We start from the raw sequence: 26,659 nt of genomic DNA on the forward strand, positions 1-26,659 counted from the left end.
CTTTGCTGTACGAAGTACGTACTTAATACGTACATAAGACGTACATTTTCCAAAATATGGTACGTACCTAGTACGTACTGAAGGTACGTACCTAATACGTACTGACGGTACGTACCTAGTACGTACTGACGGTACGTACCTAGTACGTACTGACGGTACGTACCTAGTACGTACTGAAGGTACGTACCTAGTAGATACATATTGAAGGTATGTACGTAGTACATACTATACAGTGATGAGCGCACTAATAACCGACAAAATAACGCAAAAGATGGAAAACATATTAAGTTGTGAGATAAAAAGAGATTAATCTAGTGAAGGTGTTAAATTTAGCGGTAGTAACTTGTAGATTGACATTATATTGATTGTTTCCCACCTTTAGACGTATCAGACGATTTTGAGAAATGCCACTGTCACAGTGACAGTTTTAGTTGACATACTCCTCTGATACGTCTAAAGGTGGGAAACAATCAATATAATATCAATTTATATGTTACTATCGCTAATTTTAACAACTCTACTAGTTTTATTTCTTTTTATCTCACAATTTAATATGTTTTCCATCTGTTGTGCTATGTTGCCAGTTATTAGCGTGCTCATCACTGTATATACATAATATTATGTACATACTATACACACTTATGATGATTTATGTAAATAAAAGTAAATATAGCTGAATATATCTTTATTGTTTAAAAAATAAATAAATTCAATTTTTATTCTGATTCCTTTTCCTTGAAAGTTTTTAAGCGATCCCCGGCTCTCCTCAACCATCGTCCAATTTCTTGCTCCGCCACCTTCTTATCACTACATTTTTGACTTTTTATTGCAGCTTCTATAAAGAAAGAATATCAAATTATAAAACTGGATACTTTTGATAAAGAATATTTTATCACAACCATCATCAACTGAAACATTAATTAACCCATGGAAATACACCCATATAAATAAATAATACTGCTAAATGTATGTCTGCCTTGTGTGTCTCCGAAAATCAATTCATTTTTGCAACTGCTCTAAATATTTAGAAATTTAGAAGTGGGTTGTTTTTTACAATAATTTAAAAAAATCTGTTTTAAGACTGATGTCCCTCTAGTACGATTAAATGCTTTATTTTAAGCCCAATAAATTATAGTTAACTGTATAGTACATATCTTTGTTACATAATGCATTTAATTACAGTCAAATGTAGTTTAAATACAGTCAAATTTATGCAGTGCGCAAATGAAAATTCTTCGTGTCAGGAAAACAAATCCTATTAGTGTAAACCCCTTCAATGTCACATTTACTGCAAGACATGTAACCAGAATGACCTTTAGTACATGTAATGTATGCTTTAGCAGGAGCATCACAAATAAAACCTTTAATTTTAATAAAATAAGTTCTACTTTCATATTTCATACCATTATTAATTATTATTTCTATGGCATCTTCTACAAATTTTTCTAAAAATAAATTAGAATCTTTGGGTTTCTCATAACCGTGATATATACCAACTATATCAACTGGCCCCTGTTTCGGATATAAACTGCATAAAATTGGATACACTTGACTGGATGAACTTTTTGAAAGTGGAAGACCATCTATATTAATTAAAATTTCTACAGTATCAAGACACTCTTCTCCAGAATACTGAGACAGTAGTTTTTGCAAACAATTTCTCAATCCAAAATGAATATAGTGACCTGAGTTTATTGGTTGTAGAATAGTTTTCCTTGGAGTGTGTAACACGAGTTCTAGCATCTCGGGGTAATTCAGGATGATATGGTTTTAAAATATTTAACAGGTCATTAATAGCCACATGTGTAATATTATGTTTACAGCACCATTCTTATAAGCTACTGGTAAGACTTTTATGTAGTATTCTCCCTAGTATCACTAATACATTTTTCATCTTCTAATAATATATTCTCATATTCAAAACAGAGTGTGTCTGAAAGAGAGTGTGGTAATGGATGATGTTCTAAATTTTCAAAAACATCCATTGAATTATCATTAGTGTCTGTCATATCCATAGTTTTATTATCTAAACTAGTATTTCACTTTTCACCAAAATATTAAAACTAGATATTTTTTGCACATTCATTTGCTTAAATCGTTTCAATTGCTTTGTAGCATTTTTGTAATGTTTACTATTTGATGACATGTCTAAAATTTAAAATAGATACCTAAATGATGAATTAATAATTGTTAAAATTACCTTTTTATTCACCAATATGAAAAAAAATTCATATTTGAAGTACAAAAACAAGCAAAACTTATGACTCTTAAAGTTTGCCAAATGGTTTTGTTTTAAATATACTTATTTTTTATTTAATTTTATTTATCTAACTTCCTCGCCCACAAAATACATTTTTCAGTATTACTATAATAAGTTAAAAAACACTCACCTCAATAATCTTAAGATAACAGGAAACCACACTAAGCTCCAACACCAAAAATAAGTAAAAAAAATCTAAATGAAACTGTCTTGCAATGAATTATCACATCAAAACTGTACTCGAGGTGGAAGGAAAGTTCCTGTTCCTAACCAAATAAATTAGGTTAGGTTAACATAACCTGACATAATAAATATGCCTTAGCTCTTCTTTCTCATGGTACATACTTGGACGTGATAGTACGTACTTAGTACGTACTCTTCTGTACGTACTGGTATGTACCCCAGTGTACGTACTTAAAACGTACATTTTACATCATGTACGTACAGTACCAAAATTGTACGTACTCAAAACGTACTGTGCTGTTTGGGGTAAGACTATCGAATTTATATTTTCGCTAAGAAGTGCAGGAGCTGAAAAAAATTATGTATAAATGAGTAGGAACAAAGTTACTTGGGAAGATTTTGTCAAAATAGTTGAGGAAATTGCACAAGAAACAGACAGGCAAAGCAGAAGAGTCTTAAAGAAAAAAGTTCCGAAATCTAAGGACATAAAGGAAGAAGTAACGACACAGCTAATTAAAGCTTATAACAAGTTCACACAATTGACTAGGAAAAACTGGGAAGCACTTTCGGACAAACAAAGGGAATCGTGCAACAAATATTTTGGAAAAATCAGAGACAAAGTTATACGATCATTTCAAGCAGTAAATGTGAGAACAGTGGTTCCAAGTTCAATACATCAACCAATCGACAAGGAAGTTGAAGAGGAACAAAGCGATGAGGAAATAGAAGAAGGAAAAAGCGACGAGGAAGTAGAAGAAGAAATAATTAACGACGAAATAAAAGAGGAAAAAGGTGACATAAAACAAGATATAACAATATTAAACATGGCTTTGACAATCAATGAATTTTTGAATATCGCAAGCAAGATATTGCCCAACGAGTTCGATGGAAGCGCAGGGAAATTACAACCATTTTTAGACGCATTAGAACTACTTGGAAAATTGGCAGAAGGTCATGAAGACACAGCTGTAACGCTAATAAAAACGCGACTCACCAATAAGGCTAGGAACCTAATAACCACAGAAGATACAATTCCACGGATAGCTGAAGCACTAAAGAAAGAATTAAAGGGTGATAATCCGAAGAATTTAATAGCCAAATTAGCCAAAAAAAGGCAAGGGCATAGAGATGCAGCAGTGTACGCATCTGAAGTGGAAGAGTTAGCAGAACAATTAAAAGTAGCATACATAGCGGAAGGAATGCCACTTGACTTAGCAAAGAAATATACGACGGAAGCCGTAGTAACAACAATGAAACGAAACGCTAATGCAGAGAAAGCTAAGCTAATACTGGAAGCAGGTAACTTTACATCACCGCAGGAAGTAGTATCTAAATTTTTGTCGATCGATACGACTGAAGAAAATGCACAAGGAAGAGTCTTAAATTATAGGACAAACTACGAGAATAGGAGAGGACAGCAGCAATACAGAAGAGGATATCATAACAAATATGACAGAGGAAGAAGAAATAACTTCGGACAACGGAACGAAGGAGAAGCAACGGACAATCAACGAAATTATTCGAACAGAGGATACAGACAATTTAACAATCAAACATACAGAGGAAACCAGAGAGGCGGACGTAACAGGAACGTAAGATTACTAGAAATAGAGGACAGTCAAGAAGAGCAAGAAAACCAGCAGTTGGGGTTTTGAATGAACAACAAGTTGGAAGCACACAGGCAGAAATAAAATATAACATTTACAACTTCGACCTAAACCTAACGAACTTTGTACGAATGAAAACAGGAATTCTTGAAAACACAAGCACTTTTATCATAGACACAGGAGCTGACATTTCAATACTAAAATGTTCACAAGATTTTATGAAGGAACAGGTGAAACCAAACACAAAGGCGAAAATAAAAGGAGTCACTAAAGGAGAGTTGCAAACAATGGGAGAAGTTGAGACAACACTCGAAGTAAAAGGAACTCGATTCGAACACATCTTTCAATTGGTAGAACCTAACTTTCCAATTCCAACAGACGGAATCATTGGGAGAGACTTTATTTCTAACTTTCAATGTATACTAGATTACGCAAACCTTAAAATGCACATTAAAGAGGACAACGATTGTTACATTAGTACGAAAATTCTGGATAATATAGACAATGACACCATAATAATACCGCCTAGATGTGAAATTTACAGAATCGTAAAAATTTTTCAAACGTTAAAGAAAGACAGGATAGTGGAACAGCAAGAAATACAACCAGGAATATTCATAGCAAGAGCAATTATTTCAAGTAATAATCCATACATCAAAATTTTGAACACAACGTACGAAACAGTAAATGTAGACGCAAGCACAATCAGGACGTTGGATATTAAACTATTCAATATATATAGGCTAGTCAACGACAGCAAGGACAGAAAAAAAGAATTACGAGAATCACTGAAATTAGACATACCAGAATACATACGAGACAACTTAGTATCGTTATGCGAGGAATATTCGGACATATTCGCCCTAAGGCATGATATGTTAACCTGTAACAATTTCTACGAACAAAAACTAAGAGTTAAAGACCAAACTCCGGTATATATCAAGAATTATAGGACACCTCATGCGCAAACAGAGGAATTAAATCGACAAGTACAAAACCTAAGAGACCAAGGAATCAGAACCATCTACATCCGAGTACAACAGTCCAGTAGTACTGGTACCGAAAAAAGCTATAGATGGAGGAAAAGCATGGAGATTATGCATAGATTTTAGACAACTGAACAAGAAGACAGTTACAGACAAATTTCCATTACCAAGAATAGATTCGATATTAGATCAACTAGGAAGAGCAAAATGGTTTTCAGTTATAGACTTAATGTCAGGCTTTCACCAGATACCATTAGAAAAATCATCGAGAAAATACACATCGTTCAGCACAGAAAATGGAGCATTTCAATTTACCAGATTACCTTTTGGATTAAATGTAAGCCCAAATAGTTTTTCAAGAATGATGTCAATAGCATTTTCAGGATTAACACCAGACAAAGCATTTCTTTACATGGACGATATCGTAGTAATTGGAATATCCGAAAAACATCACTTAGACAACCTGAAAAAGACATTTGAGACATGTCGAAAATTCAATTTGAAACTTAACCCAGGAAAATGTCAATTCTTTAGAAGGGAAGTAACATATTTAGGACATGATCTTTCTCAAGAGGGAGTATCACCAGACAAAGCGAAGTATGCAGCAATTGAACAATATCCGACACCTCAGACAGCGGAAGAAACAAAGAGATTTGTAGCATTTTGCAACTATTACAGACGTTTTATTAAAAATTTTGCGGAAATATGCAGACCACTCAACAAATTATCGAGGAAAGGAGTAGAATTTTCGTGGACCGAGGAGTGTGAAAAAGCATTCAAAAAGCTTAAAGCATCTCTGACGAAACCACCAATTTTAAAATATCCTGATTTCAACAAACAGTTTATCTTAACAACAGACGCATCCAATGAGAGTTGTTCAGCAATCCTAAGTCAAGATTACAACGGAATTGACCTACCTATAGCATATGCATCAAGAAGTTTTAGTAAAGGAGAATGTAATAAACCTATAATCGTTAAGGAATTACTAGCGATTCATTGGGGAATTAATTATTTTAAATGTTATCTATATGGAGCACCAACATTCAAAGTAAAAACAGACCATAAACCTTTGACACACCTATTTGCAATGAAAGAACCAACCTCAAAACTCACGAGGATCAGATTAGACCTAGAAGAATATGACTTCGAAATAGAGTATATAACAGGGAAAAGTAACTACGCAGACAGCCTTTCAAGAATAACATTGCATCAACTAAAAAACCTATACATAGACAACGCCCATATACTAGCTATAACAAGAGCTCAAGCAAAAGAAAAGGAGAGAGAAGCAAGACAAACAAAGGCTGAAAGTGAACTCGCACTACAGCCAGAGGCCACCAAACAGACAGTAAGGAAGGTACTAAATAATTTAGAGGCGCATAGACTACCAATTTTGTCCTTTGGAGCAGAACTAATCTCACCAAGACTGAGCATTAGGGCCAAAAACAAAATAAAATGCAGCAAAAGCATAGCCACAGGATTGAATCGTTTCGATTTAAACCAAGCGTTGGTACAGCTTGATAAGCTGGCGGTAGAGAATGCAGTACGTAAAGTAAAAATATACGTAAATGATATTATTTTTAAAATGTGCACAATTGATGAATTTATTAAAGAAGGAAATAAAAAATTGAAGAATATAGAAATATACATATGTGAAGTACCAGAAACAATAAAAGATGACAAAGAAAAACACAGATTAATAGAAGAATACCATAATCACCCGATGTTCGGAGGACACGTAGGGAATAACAGACTAATTAAGAAGCTAAAGGCAAGATTCCGATGGAAAAATTTGGAAAAAGACGTAAGAAAATACGTAAAACAATGCCACAAATGTCAAATTAACAAACCGAAAAGAACACATGTCGAAGAGTTCGTGATATCGGACACATCTTCCAAACCATGGGACATAGTATACATAGATACAATAGGTCCATTCACGAGAAGTAATGAAGGTAATAAATACTGTATCACAATGTTGTGCGAACTGACAAAATACGCGGTCAGCATACCAGTGTGCAATAAAGAAGCAGAGACAATAGCAAGAGGAATCTTTGATCATTTCATACCAACATACGGACTCATGAAGCAAATAAGAACAGACCAAGGCACAGAGTATAAGAACGAAGTAATGCAGGAATTAACAAAGCTATTAAAAATAGAACACAACTTTTCAACGGCATACCACCCACAGTCCATTGGAAGTTGTGAAAAACTACACAGAACGTTGAACGAGTACGTAAGAGCATTCATAGACGAAGACAGAGAAAATTGGGATGTGTGTTGCAGAATGTTCACATACTGCTACAATACAACCCCTAACGCGTATCATGGATACACACCGTTCGAACTGTTATATGGCAGGAAGGTTAACCTACCGGAAGACCTTACACAGGAGATTCAACCATGTTACAATATAGATGCCTACTACAATGAGTTACGATACAAACTACAAAGCGCACACGAGAGAGCCAGAACCTTCTTATTAAAACACAAAAAAGAGCGGCAAGAAAAGAATAGGCTCAAAGCGACACCACAACACTTTAAAATAGGAGACCTAGTCCTTGTAAAAAGGGAAGAGAATGGTAAGTTTGATAGTCTTTATGTAGGTCCTTTCACGATAACAGAAGTAAATAACGTTAATTGTAAAATCAGAATAGAAAACAATAAAATCAAGGAAATACATAAGAATAGATTATATGCTTACAATCCGAAAACACAGTGAGTGACAAGTGTTACGAAACAATGTTGTTAAACGAACATTTTATATTATTTATGTATTTGCGTAGGCTTAGGAAGTTGTATATAAAATAAATTTTTTTGTATTGATTACAACACAGTATGGGTTGGTAGCACGACTTTCATATTTCCCTCCCCGTAGTCGGAAAATTCCTAAAAAGGGAAGGTGTACAAGAATTCATCTGTACTCAGTAGATATATCTTAAAAACACCCTGTAATTATCTACGATAATTACTTTCAGTTATTTATGTCATCAAAACAACATTACAACCTTCATTCGATTATATAAATATTGTTAGCCAAGATCACGATTCACTAATAATTGCAGAGTCAATTATAAACACTTTTCATGGTCGATGCTGAATAGGCAGTTCTAAATATATAAACAGTTAAACTATAACAAGGGAATTCTTTATTATTATATTGGACATTCGTCATTCTGTTTTGGTGATCAGACGTAATATTTCCACATTAAAGATAGTGTCTCTTTCTACACGAGATGTTCTTTGGGTGAGGTGCTACCAGCTTATACTAATGCGAGTGTAAATAAACCAACTCAACAAGTAAGCGTATCAATTATTCCACCCCTCGGATAAGGGATAACCACCCTCACCGGGAGAAGATAGCCTTAGTGCCCAGGGCTGTCATACATAGACCATTATAATGAAAAAAACAGAAATATTGATTTTTGTCACTTGGCCCATAATATATATCCACTCTTCATATGGTATACATCCAACTACAGGAAAACTTTTTTCCACCTACCTCTACCGAAAGTATACTTTTCCGGACTTGATTGTAGGGAGCAAAGTTGTACTTTTCCTCCCTAGGGAGGAAAAGTAAAAGTGACGTCATGGTATTTCATTCATGAATAATAACTTATTGACGCCCTGTACAATATCTATTTTCTATTACGTAAGTATCTATACATTTTAACGTTTATTTATAAAACAACCTGTACTTTGCAGAATGGTAAAAAACAGTAAATTGTTATTATGAGTTAACAATGTTTACAGTAATAATTTGACAGTATTATTTTATTAATAATAATAATTATTAATAATAATTGTACCTACTTGCTAGTTTTAGTTCTAATATTTTTTGTTGGTTAGTTACATAAATAAATTAAGTAAAAATTAAAAAATGACTTATTTGAGGAAGGTGGAAAAACCATATGTATATCATGGGAGTAAAGTGCCTTTTCCTCCCTTGAATGATTACTGCCCTCCGCTACGCGTCGGGCAGTAAACTTCATTCTCGGGAGGAAAAGTAGCACTTTCCTCCCTTGTTATACAAATAGCTATTCCTTGTGGATTTTTAAAAATAATGACCAAATTAAAATTTCATCATTGGCCAAGGAAAATGCCATTTAGAGGTGATGAAAAATTTGTAGTTCGGAAATTTTGCTACTCGGGGGATTTTGGACTCGCTGAATATCATGACTGCGATGGTCTCCGAGCACCTGGTGCCCATAATGGAATCCGGGCCATCTGGAGTTTTATTGGAAATTCGACATACCATTAGTGCAAACTCATTACATGCCATGGCGGTGATGGTCTCTGATGCACCTGGTAACCAGAACGACTTCATGTCCTGGGGGTTTTATGAAAATTAGTGTGTTAAAAAAGTCGGTAATCGGAGGTTTTTGGGGTCGTTGATTACGGTTATCATAGTCTCCAATGTACCTGGTGACCAGGAAGAGCCTCGTCTTCTGGTATGTGAAAATTAGTGTGCTAAGTCGTTAATCCGAGATTTTTTTGGGGTCGCTGATTACGGGTGTCATGATGGCGATGGTCTCCAATGTACCTGGTGACCTGGAAGAGCCTAGCCTGGATTTTTGTAGAAAATTAATATAAAATCAGTGCAAACTCAGAAGCGATGGTCTCCTGATAAGCAGGATCAACCGATTGTATCGAATTTCTATAAAACTGCACTGTAGAAGAGTTCCCTCCTAGGCGCCTATAGATGTTTCCAGAGACCAATGATGACATAATATTCGTATTAAGAAATCCCAAAACTCTCAGAAGTAATGAGTTTGAATTGATTTTCTATCGAATTTTCATAATACAGATGAGGCCCATTATGGACACCAGGTGCCTGATACCATCGCTGTCATGATATTCATGTTCCGTGAGCCCAAAAACTCATTTCCTTCAATTTATCATCACTTCGAAATGCCCTTTTCTTGTTCAGGAATGTAATTTTCATTTCATATCATCAATTTTGTTCATAGTTAAGATTCTTGCAAATAGAATGCAAAAAGTTTCATAAGATTCATCAAACTGCGAAAATTTAGTAGATTTGTTGCTTAATTCCTAGCCTAATAGAAATTTGTGTTTCAGGCAATGAATCTATCAGAATTCTCAAGCTAAGTGAACAGGCTACAGGAGTTTACTTTTTAGGACTTCATGGTAGGATATATAAAATTTTGCCCTTACATCATCAAATAATTATATACTCATTTTGGGCATGCAATAAACTAACATATTGTTTTAGTGATACAAATTAAAAATACTGGTTATAATTTATTCAATCAATTGTACATGGTATCAAAAAATCATTAGTGGAATTTAATCAAATGTTTACATTATTAGAAACAAATAAACTGTCAATTATCTGAATTACGCTTGTTTTGTAGTTTGTACCAATATATAGTTGTTAGGGCTCGTACAATAACTAATCTGAAAAAGAAATAATAGTTATAATTTTGCATGGAATCCACATCAGTAAATGTGACAAAAAGCAGTAATTGTTCAGTTATATCATAAGTAATCACTTTTGATCATAGCGTATATTAAAGCCATCATAAAATGTTGATAGAAACCTTAAAAAAGAGAATACTTATTATCCCATATAACGGCAGTTCTCGCCAGTGGCGCACAACCCCCCGTACATGCGACACTATACAGGGTGAGTCATGAGGAACTGTACATACTCCTACCTCGTATAGAGGCTCCTATGGGGAATAACAAATGACCATTAAAAAGTGTCTGTTTCCCTTGTTTAATAATATGGCGAGTTTCGCATTTTGACAGAAATTCATATTCGTCATAATTTTTGAACGGTCAGATCGATGTCTCTTTTTGGTCAATCGTTACACTAATCGTTACCACCTAATCAACTGATTTATTCAAAATAGAAAAAAATCAGGTCCGGCTTTAAAAAATTTAGTTCGTTCGAGTCTTAGAAAAAATTTCACCCTGTATATGCTTTTTGAAAACTCTAATATTAATTTTACCAATTAGACAAATAGGCAATTAAAATGGCATATTTATTTTTTTCCCACGATTACTTAATTTTTTATAAAAAAATCAAATTTGACTATGAATAATAATTAAAAGTTTGGTAAAGTGAACCATAGATTTAAAAAAAATTTACTTTATTACAAAAATTAATTTTTTTAACAAATATTTAATTTATGTTACCACCCAATCAACTGATTTATTCAAACTAGAAAAAAATCAGGCCCGGATTTAAAAAATTATTTCGTTTTGGTCTTAGATAAAATTTCACCCTGTATGCGCTTTTTGAAAACTCTAATATGAATTTTACAAATTAGACAAATAGGCAATTAAAATGGCATATTTATTTTTTCCCCACACGATTACTTAATTTTTTATTAAAAAATCAAATTTGTCAAAATCGGAAATTTAATCTAAAAAAAAAGATGAAATCACGGTTTAACTCGCTACAACGTTCCATTTAAAAATTTTTTTCTGAAATTTTTACAGCACATATCTCTTATTACCATTGTGAAGACTGACAATTGTTCTAGACTTTCAGTCTTCTCGTAAAAGTTATGAATTTTTAAAAATAAAAGGTGCAGCTTCGTGAATTACAAAGTTAAATCGCAAAAATTAAGTGAAAAAATTTAAAATTTATCTATTTGATCACGTCTGTTAAACTATAGAGTCCAAAGAGAAGTGTTATGGGGAGTTTTAGATCTAGACGTGTTATAGAAAAAAAAAGGTAAAACTTTTAATTTTAAGAAAAACTTTTAATTTTTTTTATTTTTATGGTAAAATTGCGATTTTGACAAATTTGTTTTAATAAAAAATTAAGTAATCGTGTGGGGAAAAAAATAAATATGCCATTTTAATTGCCTATTTGTCTAATTTGTAAAATTAATATTAGAGTTTTCAAAAAGCGTATACAGGGTGAAATTTTTTTCTAAGACCCAAACGAACTAATTTTTTAAAGCCGGACCTGATTTTTTTCTAGTTTGAATAAATCAGTTGATTGGGTGGTAACATAAATCAAATATTTGTTTAAAAAAATTAATTTTTGTAATAAAAGTTAATTTTTTTTAAATCTATGGTTCACTTTACCAAATTTTTAATGCATAGTCAAATTTGATTTTTTTTATAAAAAATTAAGTAATCGTGTGGGGAAAAAAATAAATATGCCATTTTAATTGCCTATTTGTCTAATTTGTAAAATTAATATTAGTGTTTTCAAAAAGCGTATACAGGGAGAAATTTTTTCTAAGACATAAACGAACTAATGTTTTAAAGCCGAACCTGATTTTTTCTAGTTTGAATAAATCAGTTGATTAGGTGGTAATAGTGTAACGATTGACCAAAATAAGAGACACATCGATCTGACCGTTCAAAAATTATGACGAATATAAATTTCTGTCAAAATGCGAAACTCGCCCTTTATATTATTAAACAATGGGAGCAGACACTTTTTAATGGTCATTTGTTATTCCCCATAGGGGCCTCTATACGAGGTAGGAGTATGTACAGTTCCTCATGACACCCTGTATATGAAATTTTCGATTTTGTAAATATGACTGAATTGAAAATTGGACAGAATCCCATCCTAAAGTATATGAAAAGACTCGCCCATCCATATGTCAACCACCCATTTTGGTCCAAGGGTGTGGATTTTACGGTCCTTCCCATTTAGGGTCTGTTTTTCGTTCTTGTCCCCAAAACTCCCAAAAATTTCAAAAATTTAAGTCCTACCTTTGCGGCTCCTGATGGTACTGAACATTACCTTTCCAATGCATGTCCAATTTTGAAAATCGGTTATACCATTCAAACGTTACCGAGAAAATGTTTGTATGTATGTATTTGTGTATGTGGACAAGTTTCACCAATCTAAATTTTTTTCTGTGTTTCAAAAGGGGGTCAGGGTCGATTCAGAACCGGTGTAGTTTGTGACTTTCGACCACCCATAAGCCAGCTTATAGGACTTTGTAGGTACAAAACGGCATATTTTTGGAGGGTATATATCTTAGGTTTTAGAAGAGGCAGGAAAACAGCAAATACACCAAATCAATAGCGTTGAGTTAAGCTTTCAAATGATGCCTAAGCGATTAGGATCAGACATACACACGGCTCAGTATAGCCAAAAAACTTAAAAACCAAACTTTGAAAATTTTGGTTTTTCGACAATTATTTCAAATTTCAACCTACGAATTGTGCCAATAACTGAGCGTTTGTAGGACTCTAGACGCGTCTAATGGTGTATACCTCGTATCGGGGAAAATTCGAACTTTTAAGTTATAGGCTTCATAAGTGTGATCAAATCTATTTCCTATGGGAAGAACGGTTTTTCAAGCTCAATAATTCCTGTAATACCTTCAGTTATCACACTTGACCTTGAATGTATCAGATACTACTTGTCAATACGTTTCAAACTCATGTTTAGTGATTAAAATCGGTTAAGCCGCTTCGAAGTTATCCAAGCTTCAAAGTATAATCCATTTGACCATTATCGCCGAAATAGTTGATGTACATAGTTGTAGTGGTTACGACGCTAAATTTGATAGGAAAATCCGAGTTCATTTACCGGCCATCCCAATATTTTTTTCAGTCTATTTCGAATAGAAAAAAAATCTAGTGTACATTCGATGGGCACTAGATCATTTGAGAGATAATGCTAGAACCGCGACCATTTATAACGCGGAATCGAAAAACATTACATTCAACTCATAGATTTAATTTATAAATAACTCTGAAAAACTCCTGATACAAGAATAAAAAACCGCTAAACGCCGTAAAAATGAGTGGCGCATACAATATTCCAGCTACAAAGAGCTTATATGAATATTACGTGGCGCAAAAATGTATTTTCATTTTGTTTGAAAATAAAATTATAGTTTTATTTTAAAAGATGTTTCTATATTTGCTAAATTTGAAGTAAAACGTGCCACAAAAGAGCTTCAAAATACAAACTCTATCAAATTTACTTCAAAGTTAGCAAATATTATGCAAACATCTTTTAAAATAAAACTAGCATTTTATTTTCCAACAAAATGAAAATACTTTTCGAGCCACTTATTCATATCAGCCCTTTTGTAGCTGGAATATTGTATGTGCCACTCATCTTTACGGCGTTTAGCGGTTTTTATTCTTGTATTATTTTTACCTTAATGTATGGCATGCCATGTGGTGCTTTCTATGTAAAAATTGTCAATAAGCATATCTGCTATCTATGTGATTGCCTCAGATTCATCATTTGTTGTGTAATACCTGAAGAAAAAAAGCATGTATTAGATCATATTTATTATTGTAATTATCATATTGATTAATATTATAAATATCAGAGAGGGCAAGAGTGTAACCATAAGTTTATAACTTCTTAATAGCGTATATATGAAATCATCATGGTAATGTTTGCATTTAAAAAATTATCATGTACACAATGAACGTAAGGATGTTTAGGAAGTTTTAGCGCAAGAATTTACCTTAACGTAAGACATGCCATGTATTGCTTTCTGTATAAAAATTGTCAATAAGCATATCTATCTATGTGATTGCTCCAGATTCATCATTTGTTGTGTAGTACCTGAAGAAAAAAAGCATAGATTAGGTCATTTATTATTTTTAATTATCATATTGATTAATATTAAAAATATCAGAGAGGGCAAGAGTGTAACCATAAGTTTATAACTTCTTAATAGCGTATATATGAAATCATCATGGTAATGTTTGCATTTAAAAAAATTATCATTTACACAATGAACGTAAGGAAGTTTAGGTAGTTTTAGCGCAAGAATATACTGAGGATTTTGCTGAGCCAAGGTCGAGATGCGATCGATATATTGAAGGGTCTTAAAGTAAATATTGCACCAACGCAACGGTTAGAGCGTTGGTGGAATCCACTGCTTGAACCCACTAATCACGGGCCAAATTCCTTGTAGTACGTTCCATTTTCACCAAACAAGAAAAAAAACTACTGGCATATTTAAAACTTTAAATAATAAATCAACTAACTTTCACAACAAACCAGACACTTTCTGACTGTTAACAATTTGACATCTATCAAATTGTTAATTTCTCATAGCCAACTTCAGGCTTTTTTTATTAAACTAAACAGAAAATGAGGATTTATCGATGAAAAACGTGACTAGTTGTTAACGTACCTAACTTTTTTATTATCCAACATAAGTGAATGAATCAAAAATCAGGATCAGAAAATGAGGATTTATCGATGAAAAACGTGACTAGTTGTTAACGTACCTAACTTTTTTATTATCCAACATAAGTGAATGAATCAAAAATCAGGATGTTAAGAAAGCCTAAGGCTACAATTGAGTTTTAATTTCAATATTTTATACAAGCTAGAATATTCCACAGGATGTTCCGAACTTTAATGAAAAAACAGTATGATTGTTACACCCAGTATACAAAGACATTACCTGTCAAGCAACAATATTACTACATCGATATTCTTAAAGAATAAGGCTATATCATAAAAAAATCACTAAAATCGGACAACAGGTTTAGGAAATTCGAGACATCAAAAATGTCCCATTTTTAAGGTGGTGCGTTAATTTTGCTGTTTAGTGTAGTATAATGTAGTACATATTTAATATTTTTATTGTTTGTTCATTTATCTATATAGGTATCTTTATATTCTACATATATGCGAGTATTCTACAGGGACAAAGATCCGAATATTCCAGTCAAATGAGTCTATTCTACTCTGGATGTGAAACCCGGAAAGTGACAAAAACCCTTACAGACAAACTGCAGGTCTTTGTTAACAAATGTCTACAAAGAATTGTTCGTATTTTCTGGCCAAACATCATCAGAAACGAAGATCTACTACACCTGACCGAACAAAAAAAGGGTAAAAAAATGAATAAAGTCCAGAAAATGGGGTTGGATCGGTCACACCCTCCGAAAAAATAGTTCCAGTATTTCAAATACTGCCCTAGAGTCGAATCTCCAAGGAAAAAGAAAACAGAGATCACCCAGCACAAACTTCGAGAATATCCATCATGGACAAGATAAGAGGTCAAAGAAAGTCTTGGAAATGTATCCCGCAGGACAAAAATAAGAAGCCATAAGATTTATATTAACGTATGCATTGATTTATATAAACACAATGAGAACAGATTAAAAGTAGCAGAAAAAGGAATTCTTAAGGATATATGGACCGCTTAACTATGGACCACACAAAATATGGAGTAAGAACTAACCGACAATAATTGGGAGGATTATATAACCAGCGAGATATAATAAAAATAATAAAGTCAGAAATCAGCATGTCACCAGGCTGGTCAGGGAAGAGAACCCAAAAAGAAATCGATCGCTGAAAAGGCCAAAGATGTGGTGGATAGGTAATAGTAGTGCAGCAGATTCACGTGCTCTAAATATTGAACAAGTAGAATAACATAATATTGACACATCTTTGCAAGTAAAGACACATTGTGAAATTAGCGAAGACCGACCTCAGCTTGTAGTGCTAGAGAATAAGAAGAAATTTTCTGTCCAATATAGCTGTTACAACAAGAAATGGATATATCGCCGCCGCCGCCTACGAAAAGTATAACTCCGAAAAATGCCGTTAAGAATATAACTTTCAATGAACGCCACGAAGAATATTATTTTCGATTATATGATTCTGAAAATTAAATCTCTAATAAAGTGTTAGCGAAAAATATTATTTTTTTGAGGAGTATCAGCAAAAACATCATTTCTCTTTGTGGGTCCACGAAAATTATAATTACTAAAATGCTTAACAAATCTTCCAGAAATTATTTTTTTCATGAGAACAGAAAGGGAAATAATTGTTTTCGTCGGCATCTATTAAGAACTAAATCTTTTCATCATAAATGTTTTGGGAGTTATAATCTTCGCGGACACACATATAAAAATAAATTGTATCGCCAACACTTATCAGAGTTATTATTTTCACTGAAAATGTATTAGGAATCACATTAATCATAGGTACCAGCGATATGTACTACTGCCTCACCTCGTAAAATATTGAAGATAAGTTTCATTTTGGACTATATTCCAAGAGAATAGCGACAGGCTAGAGTTTTTTTATTCCTAATATTGGCAAACATCCCCCAGAACAACCAAAGTCATATAGATTTTTCAGTAGATCAATATGGAAAATCAATAAAACTGGTAACTAGTTTCGGGTTGAAGGCTTAGGATTTCCTTAACAATTTAATTATTCAGTACTCAATGGAATTCTCAATATTGAATATGCATTTATAAAAAAGTTAGTGGTTGAATGTTTTGGGAACATAGAGACTGAGTCATGGTGAGATGCCAGATACGTGTCAGATGAATTGTGAGCAGCATGTCGAGATGACTGCTGAGATGAAAATTCTCAGTATATTGCGCTTAGAATCTCTTTAGAACCCAAGACCCTCTTCAATGCTATAAGGGCCTCTATAATATTTTCCTTGTGACATTATGAGACACCATGCTGAGACCATTGACAAATATCATTGAAGGAGTTTATGGCTGTAAAGATTTAAAAATCAATCACTAAGTAAGCCTCAATTCCTGTTGATTGTTACAAAAATGAATCAATTTATGTAATGGTTTTTATTGAACAGATCAACTCATGAATTTTTTTACCCAATTGTTTATTTATTTTCCCTCCTTTTCCCTATTTATAGTAATGTTTTTTTGGGAATTTTTAAGGTTTTTTTTCTTTTGACTATTATGACCTGTTTGCAATAGTAGGTATAGACACTTTTTTATTTAGTATTAAGTAAATTAGAATAATATGTTTTTCTTTTTAATAATTTGTATTAGGTTTAATAGTTTTTTTTTGTATTAGTATTAATTATTATCAAGTTGTATCTGGCTAAATAGCTAAGTGCTAAAGTCACAAATAAAAAAAAAACTCATGAATTTTGAATTACTTACCATTAAAAATGTTGTGGCAGGTAAAAATTCTATCTGAAAACAAAAGATAAATATTAATTAACATTTTTCTCAATAAATTAATTTTTTTAATTGTAAATATTTAAATCAGAAGAAATTCTGTCATCAAATACTATTTATGACAGGGATAACTAAAAACATCATTAGAACATTAGCGAGCTCGCATACCGAAGCAATATCCTACATCGCATGTGGCATGCATTGCGAAAAGATACGCACTGAGTGTCACATCTGGTTTTCGGTGAATCTTCGGTGACTTTCGATGGAATTTCGTTCACCGAAAACCAGATGTGACCCTCAGTGCGTATCTTTCCGCAATGTATGTTATGCGATGTAGGGATATTGCTTTGGTTTGCGAGCTCCCTTAAGGGTATAGGCGCAAAATATCGCCTATCCAAATGCTCGATGTGTTTTAAATGTATTCATTTTTTTCGAATCCTTAGAAAACTAATAAATATTTTTGAAAACTTTAAATGCAGAATGAAAGATTAAATTTTTACCGAGGGACAAAAGTACCTTGTAATAACCAAAATGTTTCAATTGAATGAGATATTTGAAATTAAAAATTACTCTACATTTTCTTTTCTGTTTTTGACACCTATAACTCATTAAAATAAAACATTTCAGAAGTTTTCAGGGACCTTAGGCCCTCAGTAATAATGCAATCTTTCATTCTGCGTTTAAATTTTTCAAAAATACTTATTAGTTTTCTCAGGATTAAAAAAAAATGAATACATTTAAAACACACTGAACATTTTAACAGGCGACATTTTGCGCCTTTAAGATTTCCAAAAACCTCCAGTATTAAAAAATTATGTTCTTAAAAAAATTGTTTATTTGAAAGATGTATAGATTGAAGGGAACACAGAAACAGTAGAACAACCATCAATTGATTACATAATATACAGGGTGTCCCGAAAAGATTGTGTTATAAATTATACCACACATTCTGGGGTCAAAAATAGTTCGATTGAACCTAAATTACTTTAGTACAAAATGTGCTCATAAAAAAAGTTACAGCCCTATGAAAATCGATTTTTTTCAATATATCGAAAACTATTAGAGATTTTTATTGAAAGTGGACATGTATCATTCATATGGCAGGAACACCTTAAAACAAAATTATAGTAAAGTTTGTCCACCCCATAAAATATTTAAGGGGGTTTTTGTTCCCTTACAACTCCCCCAAACTTTTGTGTACGTTTCAATTAATTCATTATTGTGGTACCATTAAACAAGTTTTTATAATTTTTTTGCCTCTTAGTATTTTTTCGATAAGCCAGTTTTTATCGAGATGCGGCTTCTTTTTTAATATTATTTACGCAAAAATTTTATGGCGGTTTTGTTCCTTTAAATCCCCAAGCCCCAAATGTTTGTGTACGTTCCAATTAACTATTATTGTGGCACCATTAGTTAAACAGTGTTTTCAAAACTTTTTTGCCTCTTATCGAAAAAGTACTAAGAGGCAAAAAAGTTTTAAAAACATTGTGTTTAGCTAATGGTGCCACAACAATTTAGTTAGAACGTACACAAAAGTTTGGGGGGGTTTAACCCGCCAGTGGTCGCTATATGAGTTTCTCTCACGGTTTCAGAAAATTGCGCACAACTTTTTTTCTGGAAAATTATACGCGCTGTAGTTTCTTCTAGTCTCCTAACTATCCTCCCTCGACAATCTAATAGACTCGTCCGCTCAGATAGTGACTCAGTTTACTTAGTATCGCCATATTGTTGAGTCAGTGCGCTTCATGTGAGAGATTCTCTCATCAAGCAACCACCGGCGTCATCAACTGTGTATAAAAATTAATTTTATTTTTCCCCTTAAAACCTAAAATAATATCCTTTTATGATGTAATAAATGGCGCCGTGGATGTGGTCGATGATATGAAATCCTATATTCTGTTTCACGGGTAAGTTGTAGATGGTCACTTACCTTATATTTTTCAATGTTAAATATTGGTGGCATCAATAGTCACATTTTATATAAAGATAATAATAATAAAACAGAAAAACGTCGTGTTTTTTTTAAGCGAATGGCATCGTTGATGAAACCTCATCTTTTTTGTAAAATTTTATAAAGGCAAAAGTTGGATATGTGAGAGAAAATCTCACGCACGACCACTCGCGTAACAACCTACCTAGCGACCAATGCCGGGTTAAAGGAACAAAATCCTAATAAAATTTTTATGGGGTGCAAAAATTTCACTTTATTTTTTTTTAAGATGTTGCTGCCATAAGAATGCCACATGTCCCTTTTCAATAAAAAATCTCGAGTTTTCGATATATGAAAAAAAAATCCATTTTCATTTTGTAACTTCAAAGGGCTGTAACTTTTTTTGTGTGCACTATTGTATATAGGTAAGTGAGGTTCATTCAACCTATTTTTGACCTCAGAATCTGCGGTATAATTTATTACTAGTGTGACCAACTAGTCCGAAAAACCCGGGACATGGGCCGAATTATGAAGTCGTGTTCCGGTGCCTGAATAAGGTTTCCGGGCCATCCGAATTTTCAACGTTTTGGTAAAATTCTGTTTTGAAATTTTGAATACGTTATTCTTATAAGAATTTACATCAAACTGAATTGTTGGGACGAAAAGATGTTTGATTTTTAAAAGCTTTCTTCTCATTTTTAAGCAAATTCAATTGTTCGACAAATATGATAGTAAGATAATCCAAAACAATGAGGAAGACGACTTATCTAGAGCCAACGACATCCTCTTGGGTCTGTCAGACTCCCCAGTCAACATACTGAGCTCAGCCAGAATTGGGAAACGCAATAAAAATGGACATCAATCATTACGTCTAACCCTTGAGTCTCCTGAGATTGTTCGTTCAATCTTGAGGAACAAAAGAAGACTCGATAGAAGCTTAAAAGTGTTTATTGAGGCTGACTTAACTAACGAACAACGTGCAGAGGTTAATTCTCTGAAAACAGAACTTAAAGAAAGGCAGCGTAATGGTGAATCAAATCTCATTCTAAAATATGTAAACGGTATACCAAAATTGCTCACAAAAAACATAGAAAATCAACAGAATTAAAAGTTCAAGCCACTTCGTCAATACCTGTTTATTTTCAGAACGTCAGAGGTCTGCGAACAAAACTTAATCTACTCTATGAGAATATATCATATTCACAATATGACATTATAGTGCTAAATGAAACATGGTTGACTAGTGACATTAACAATTCTGAACTACAAATGTTCGACTATAACATCCACCGAAAGGATAGATCTTTAACAACAAGCATTTTTTTCTCGTGGAGGTGGGGTGCTTATAGCTGTCCGTAAAACAATATCTAGCACAGTTTTGTTAGCAAGTAACAGTGTTGAACATTTGTTTGTTAAAATTGAAGTTGGAAGCAATAAGATCATCATTGCTACTGCTTATTTCCCACCACGAAGTGAACCAGAGAAATATTGGGAGTTTACGGAGAATGTGGAGAAACTATCGGATGAAAATCCGGATCACAAGCTTTGTATCCTTGGGGACTTTAACCTTCCTTACTGTAACTGGTCCAAGGATGGAATGTCTTCAGTGGGTACCCCTTTGATAGGAGCTTCACCTCGTGAAGTTGAATCCATACAGATTCTCTCAGCTTCATGTTCATACCATAACCTTTATCAAGTCAACTCCATTAAAAATGCACACAACAATTTGCTGGATCTGATTTTCATGGACGATGGCGAAGCTAAGATATCAACAGTAGAGATAGTCCTACTTCCTTTGGATATTCATCATCCACCTATATCTTTTGAATTTAAGTGTGAATCATGTGTTAACAACCCTGGACTGACTGGTGATGCTTTTTATAGAGATTTCCATGCGATGAACGTCCTAGATGTTACAAGTTTTCTTTCTCAATTTAATTGGGATAATGTGTTTAAAAATAAGTCTCTTGATGACATGATAAGTATTTTTTACGATATTATATACTTAACAATTGATCTTTATGTTCCTGTTAAAAAGTATTCAGCAATGAAATTTCCGGTGTGGTTTTCTCCTGATCTCAAAGTTACAATTATTCAGAAAAAGAAAGTTCACAAAGAATATCTAAGAACTAAATCCCCCACTCTCTTTAATGAGTTTTCTGCATTAAGGGCTCAATGTAAACGCTTAAAGCAACAATGTTATCGTGATTACATTGCATTAACTGAATCATCTCTCGGGGATAATATTAGAAATTTTTGGAAATTTGTTAGTAATAAAAATAGCAAACTTAATATACCATCAGTTGTACACTATAATAATATCACTGGTTCTAGTGGTACAGAAATTGTTAATTTGTTTGCTGAATACTTTTCAAAAACTTATAGTGATAGAGATTGTGATTTGCAGGATAATATTTTAGATTCTGGTGACATCAACTTATCACAATTTATCATATCTCAATTTGTCATTTCTATTTCGTCTACTATATGAAAAACTTTCCATTTTGGATAGCAACAAGGGGCCAGGTCCAGATGGTCTTCCACCTTCTTTTCTTAAACACTTAAGCTTTTTACTTTCGAGACCTCTTTTTCACATTTTTAACCTGTCATTAAAGACCGGGATGTTCCCAGACTACTGGAAAACTAGCTTTATTACCCCAATACTAAAATCTGGAGATAAGTCTCAAGTGAACAATTATCGTCCGATTAGCATTCTGAGTTGTATTCCCAAAGTTTTTGAGAGTCTTGTTTGTGACTATTTGTCAGCAAGTTTAAAATGCTGTTTTATCGACCAGCAATTTGGATTTCTCTCTAGCCGCTCCACTGAACTTAATTTATTGTCATTTACCGACTTCCTTGTGGAATCTCTTGAAGGTGGCTTCCAGGTTCATGCTGTATACACAGACTTTACAAAGGCGTTTGACCAGGTAAATCACAAGATTTTAATCAATAAGTTGAGAGGTCTGGGTATCCAGGGTGAACTTTTAGAATGGTTGTTATCCTACCTATCTGAAAGAATACAAATAGTGCGTGTTCAGGGTTTTCAATCGTTTGAAATTAAGGTACCTTCAGGAGTGCCACAAGGGTCACACCTTGGACCCCTTCTATTCAATATCTATGTTAATGATATTGCCTCCTGTTTCCACTTTGCTTTTTTCCTAATGTTTGCTGACGATTTAAAATTATATTTGAAAATCGAGAATGATGGTGACTGTCAAAAATTACAATCTGACTTGGATCGGTTGAGCTATTGGTGTGATAACAACGGAATGGAACTTAATGTTAAAAAGTGTCACTTAATGGTTTTTGGTCGAAATAGAACTCCTGCAAATCATATCTATACTATTAAGGATTGTCCTTTAGACTCTGTATCTCAGATAAAAGACCGAGGTGTTGTGCTCGATTCCAGTTTATCTTACATCCCCCATATCTCATCTATTGTCTCAAAATCACTTCAACTTTTAGGGTTTATCAAACGTTGTGCAAAAGACTTTCTAAATATCCCATCCATAAAAGTATTGTATTGTTCACTTGTGAGACCTCACCTAGATTACTGTTCATGTGTTTGGTCTCCACACTATAACACCCATATTCTAGCTATTGAGAGAGTTCAGCACAAGTTCTTAAGATTTGTTGCATTTAAACAAAATCAGAGGGTTGATGAAATTAACTATTCTAATATAGAGAAGTCACTCAACATAACCTCTCTCCAAATCCGACGCATGCATAAGGATCTCACAATGTTTTATAATATACTACACTCCAATAATTTTAGTCCTCAACTATTGGAGAAAATTAGCCTCCATGTTCCCAGTAGACAAACGAGGCTAAATCAACCTTTTTACATTAGACCGCATCGCACTAACTACGGACACAACTCCTTCATGTCCAGAACACCTAGATTTGCGAACCAATATTCGGAAGGTTTAGATTGTTACAGTTTTCCAAATAAATTTAAAGCTCAGCTTAAAAACTGTGCGTGATAACTTGATATCCTTGTGTTTTGTACATTTTTTGTTAATGTTTGTTATTTATTTAATGTTCCTAGTTTGTATGATTAAAATTTTTAAATTTACTTTAGGTTAGGTTATAAATCTCCTGTGATTAATGTTTATACTGTATTTTAATTGGGTGATTGCCCGTTGATAAATAAAATAAAAGATGTAATCACCATAAGAATGTTCTGAAGCTGTTTTCTTGTGGCATGTTTGACAATTATATTTTTGATGGGATTAAGCCACAATTGGTTGTAATGATAATTAAATTTTTATATCAACTCAAGGTTAGATTTATATGGAAATCCATCAGTTGATTTTCTCATTTTTCTCCGATTTTGAGAACAATTTCCGGATTGGAAGTCGAAACGTCAAAAACTAACAAAAATGTAATTTAAGTCCTTTTCATGAGCATTTTTCAGTGCGTCACAAATGATAGAAAAAAAGGTAAGTCCGTGATAATACACATTTGTTCTAACATGACATTTTAGTTAAATCTGACAGTTGTCACATTTTATTTGCAATTTGGCATAAAAACAAATCAATTGTGTTTATTGCATTTATAAAATGGTATTTTCTTTGATTTGTATTGTATAGATTATATTCGTAGATATATTATATAATTCGTAAATAATTTTTGTTCGATTATAGCGCCATCTCTCGACAACTAGAATAAATGTTATAACTGTCATCACATACAATTTAGTGCGTTAGAAAGAAATCGAAAACTGTGACGCACTGAAAGATGCTCATGAGAAAAAGAATATCATTCCAACCAAATGTGGCTTAATCCCATTAAAAATATCAATGTCAACATAAAAATGGCTCAATTTTCATTGAAAAGTCCCGAATTTTAGATTTTTTTTTCAGCCTTGTCCCGAATTCGACTGAATTGGTGTTGGTCACACTATGACCAATCTTTTCGGGACACCCTGTATAACAATTATTGATTAAATAATAATATAATAGTCTTATTTTGTCCATAAAAGCTATTCACTTAAATTATAGAAAGAATGATGTAAAAATAGCCAAAACAAATTGGAACTATGTTGCTCAGGGTAGAGATTAATGGAAGGGGTTGGGAGAGGCCTATGTCTAAACATGAACGATAGACGACTAAGAAGAAGAGATCATGTAAGATGATAACACTGCAAAAAATATCCAGTCAGATGATAGATTAACACGTTAAGACCCAGACCACTATAATATGGGTTTTTTGTTAGACCAGAACATTACAACTATTTGCCAGTATATTTTATCCAGATAAAACTACTTTAAAGTCTGACAAACTATCTACGAGTCATTAATATTCAGCTGAGCCGGGTGATATTGTCTCTCAGAGTTGAGAAATTCCATAAACAATTCATCTACCTGTTTTATAAAATTAAATCTTTGTTTATATAATTTCACAACTCGGACAATGGCACCCCGCTCAGCAGAACTGTATTTTGTCAGTCATTAATATTCAAGTCAGCAGGATGCTATTCTTTAAGGTGTGAAATTCTATCAACCAGAGATCAAGGGGTTTTATGGAATAATACCTTGTTTATTTAACCCGGGAGCAGTCGCGCTCTTTTCTGCCACGTAAAGAGGAAAACTGACAGAGCGTGTTGCGACACTATGAGTGAAATAAAAAAATGTAACAGAAAAGGATAAAAACTGAAGACGGAATTCAACCCAACGTGAAAAAGATTAAACGTAAGAATAGATAGAGAAATTTCTGTCAAAATTTGGTATTTATGACCCTTAAAATAACACCAAATGCTAAAATTTATTAGCCTGCGGATAGTGTGGATGTCTTGTCAGCCGAGGGTATGATCAGTGGCGTGGTAATTTTATGGTCAAACTACGTTTTGTTCTAATTTTTATCATTGTGAGAATTAAAAAAAGCCAACTAATACTTTTATCTCCACCACTGAGAGCAGTCAACTTTTTGGTTGCCTGTATTCTTCGGGACATATTCGGGACATTTTATCACAAAGTGTAAATATTACTTATTTTACCGTCTTGTAGGGTATCTGCGTTCTCTTTCTTTTCCACTATTATATAATATTATATCTCTCTTTGCCGACGTTTAAATTAGGACCCACTTGAATCTCGCTTCAACACGCGCCTCGACCTCGTCGTCAGAAGCGGTCGTGCCGTTAGCAAAAATCTAACAATACGAATTTAAAACAAACTTTTATTTACTTATGTTAAAATGTTTGTTTACTTATGTTCTCATCAAAGCCATAAATTCCACAAAAAAAAAAATAAAAAAAATACCTACGCATTCCTACAACTCTTCCTTGAATTTTTCATAAGTTATCACGGAAAAGAATAAAATGTTAGATTTTTTCTAATGGCGCGACTGCTCCCGGGTTAAGTACAAATTTCCATCAATAGCACCCCGTTGACCTGAATGTTAATGACTCTCTTAGTTTGCTTGCACAACTATACCAGTGTGGTACACACACACACACACCCGGGAGTCAATGTGTTAGTTGCTTTGAACATATTACATATATTAGTACCTGACAATAGTTATTTATGTACCAAGTCAGTAAAGTGACTCTTTATCGAACGAGTCTGATATTATGAGCCGAGCGAGCCTAGCGGGCAAGGCGAATAACATACGAGTTTGATAGAGTATTTACTGACGGGGTGCATACAAAATTTTATCGCCAGTCATAAAAAAACATTAACACTTACTTAATTACATCCTTTTAATCAAAAAAGAGTGTGTACTTTGTACGCACAAAATAAGTTATATTTCTATTAGGTATCATGATTTCAATGAAATAAATATATTTTAAACAGTTTTATCATAT

General features: G+C 33.3%; 1 long non-coding RNA gene across 1 annotated transcript; it reads right to left on the bottom strand.

The window, feature by feature from the left end:
* Positions 1-670: 670 nt before the first annotated feature.
* LOC126881456 (uncharacterized) lies at positions 671-2,384 on the bottom strand. Its single transcript, XR_007696859.1, has 2 exons — positions 2,201-2,384; positions 671-835 (listed from the first exon to the last, which is right to left on the bottom strand). It is a non-coding gene; the product is annotated as an uncharacterized LOC126881456 (long non-coding RNA).
* Between the last annotated feature and the right edge of the window lie 24,275 nt (positions 2,385-26,659).

Source organism: Diabrotica virgifera, chromosome 3 (assembly GCF_917563875.1).
Source record: "Diabrotica virgifera virgifera chromosome 3, PGI_DIABVI_V3a".
NCBI lineage: Eukaryota > Metazoa > Arthropoda > Insecta > Coleoptera > Chrysomelidae > Diabrotica > Diabrotica virgifera.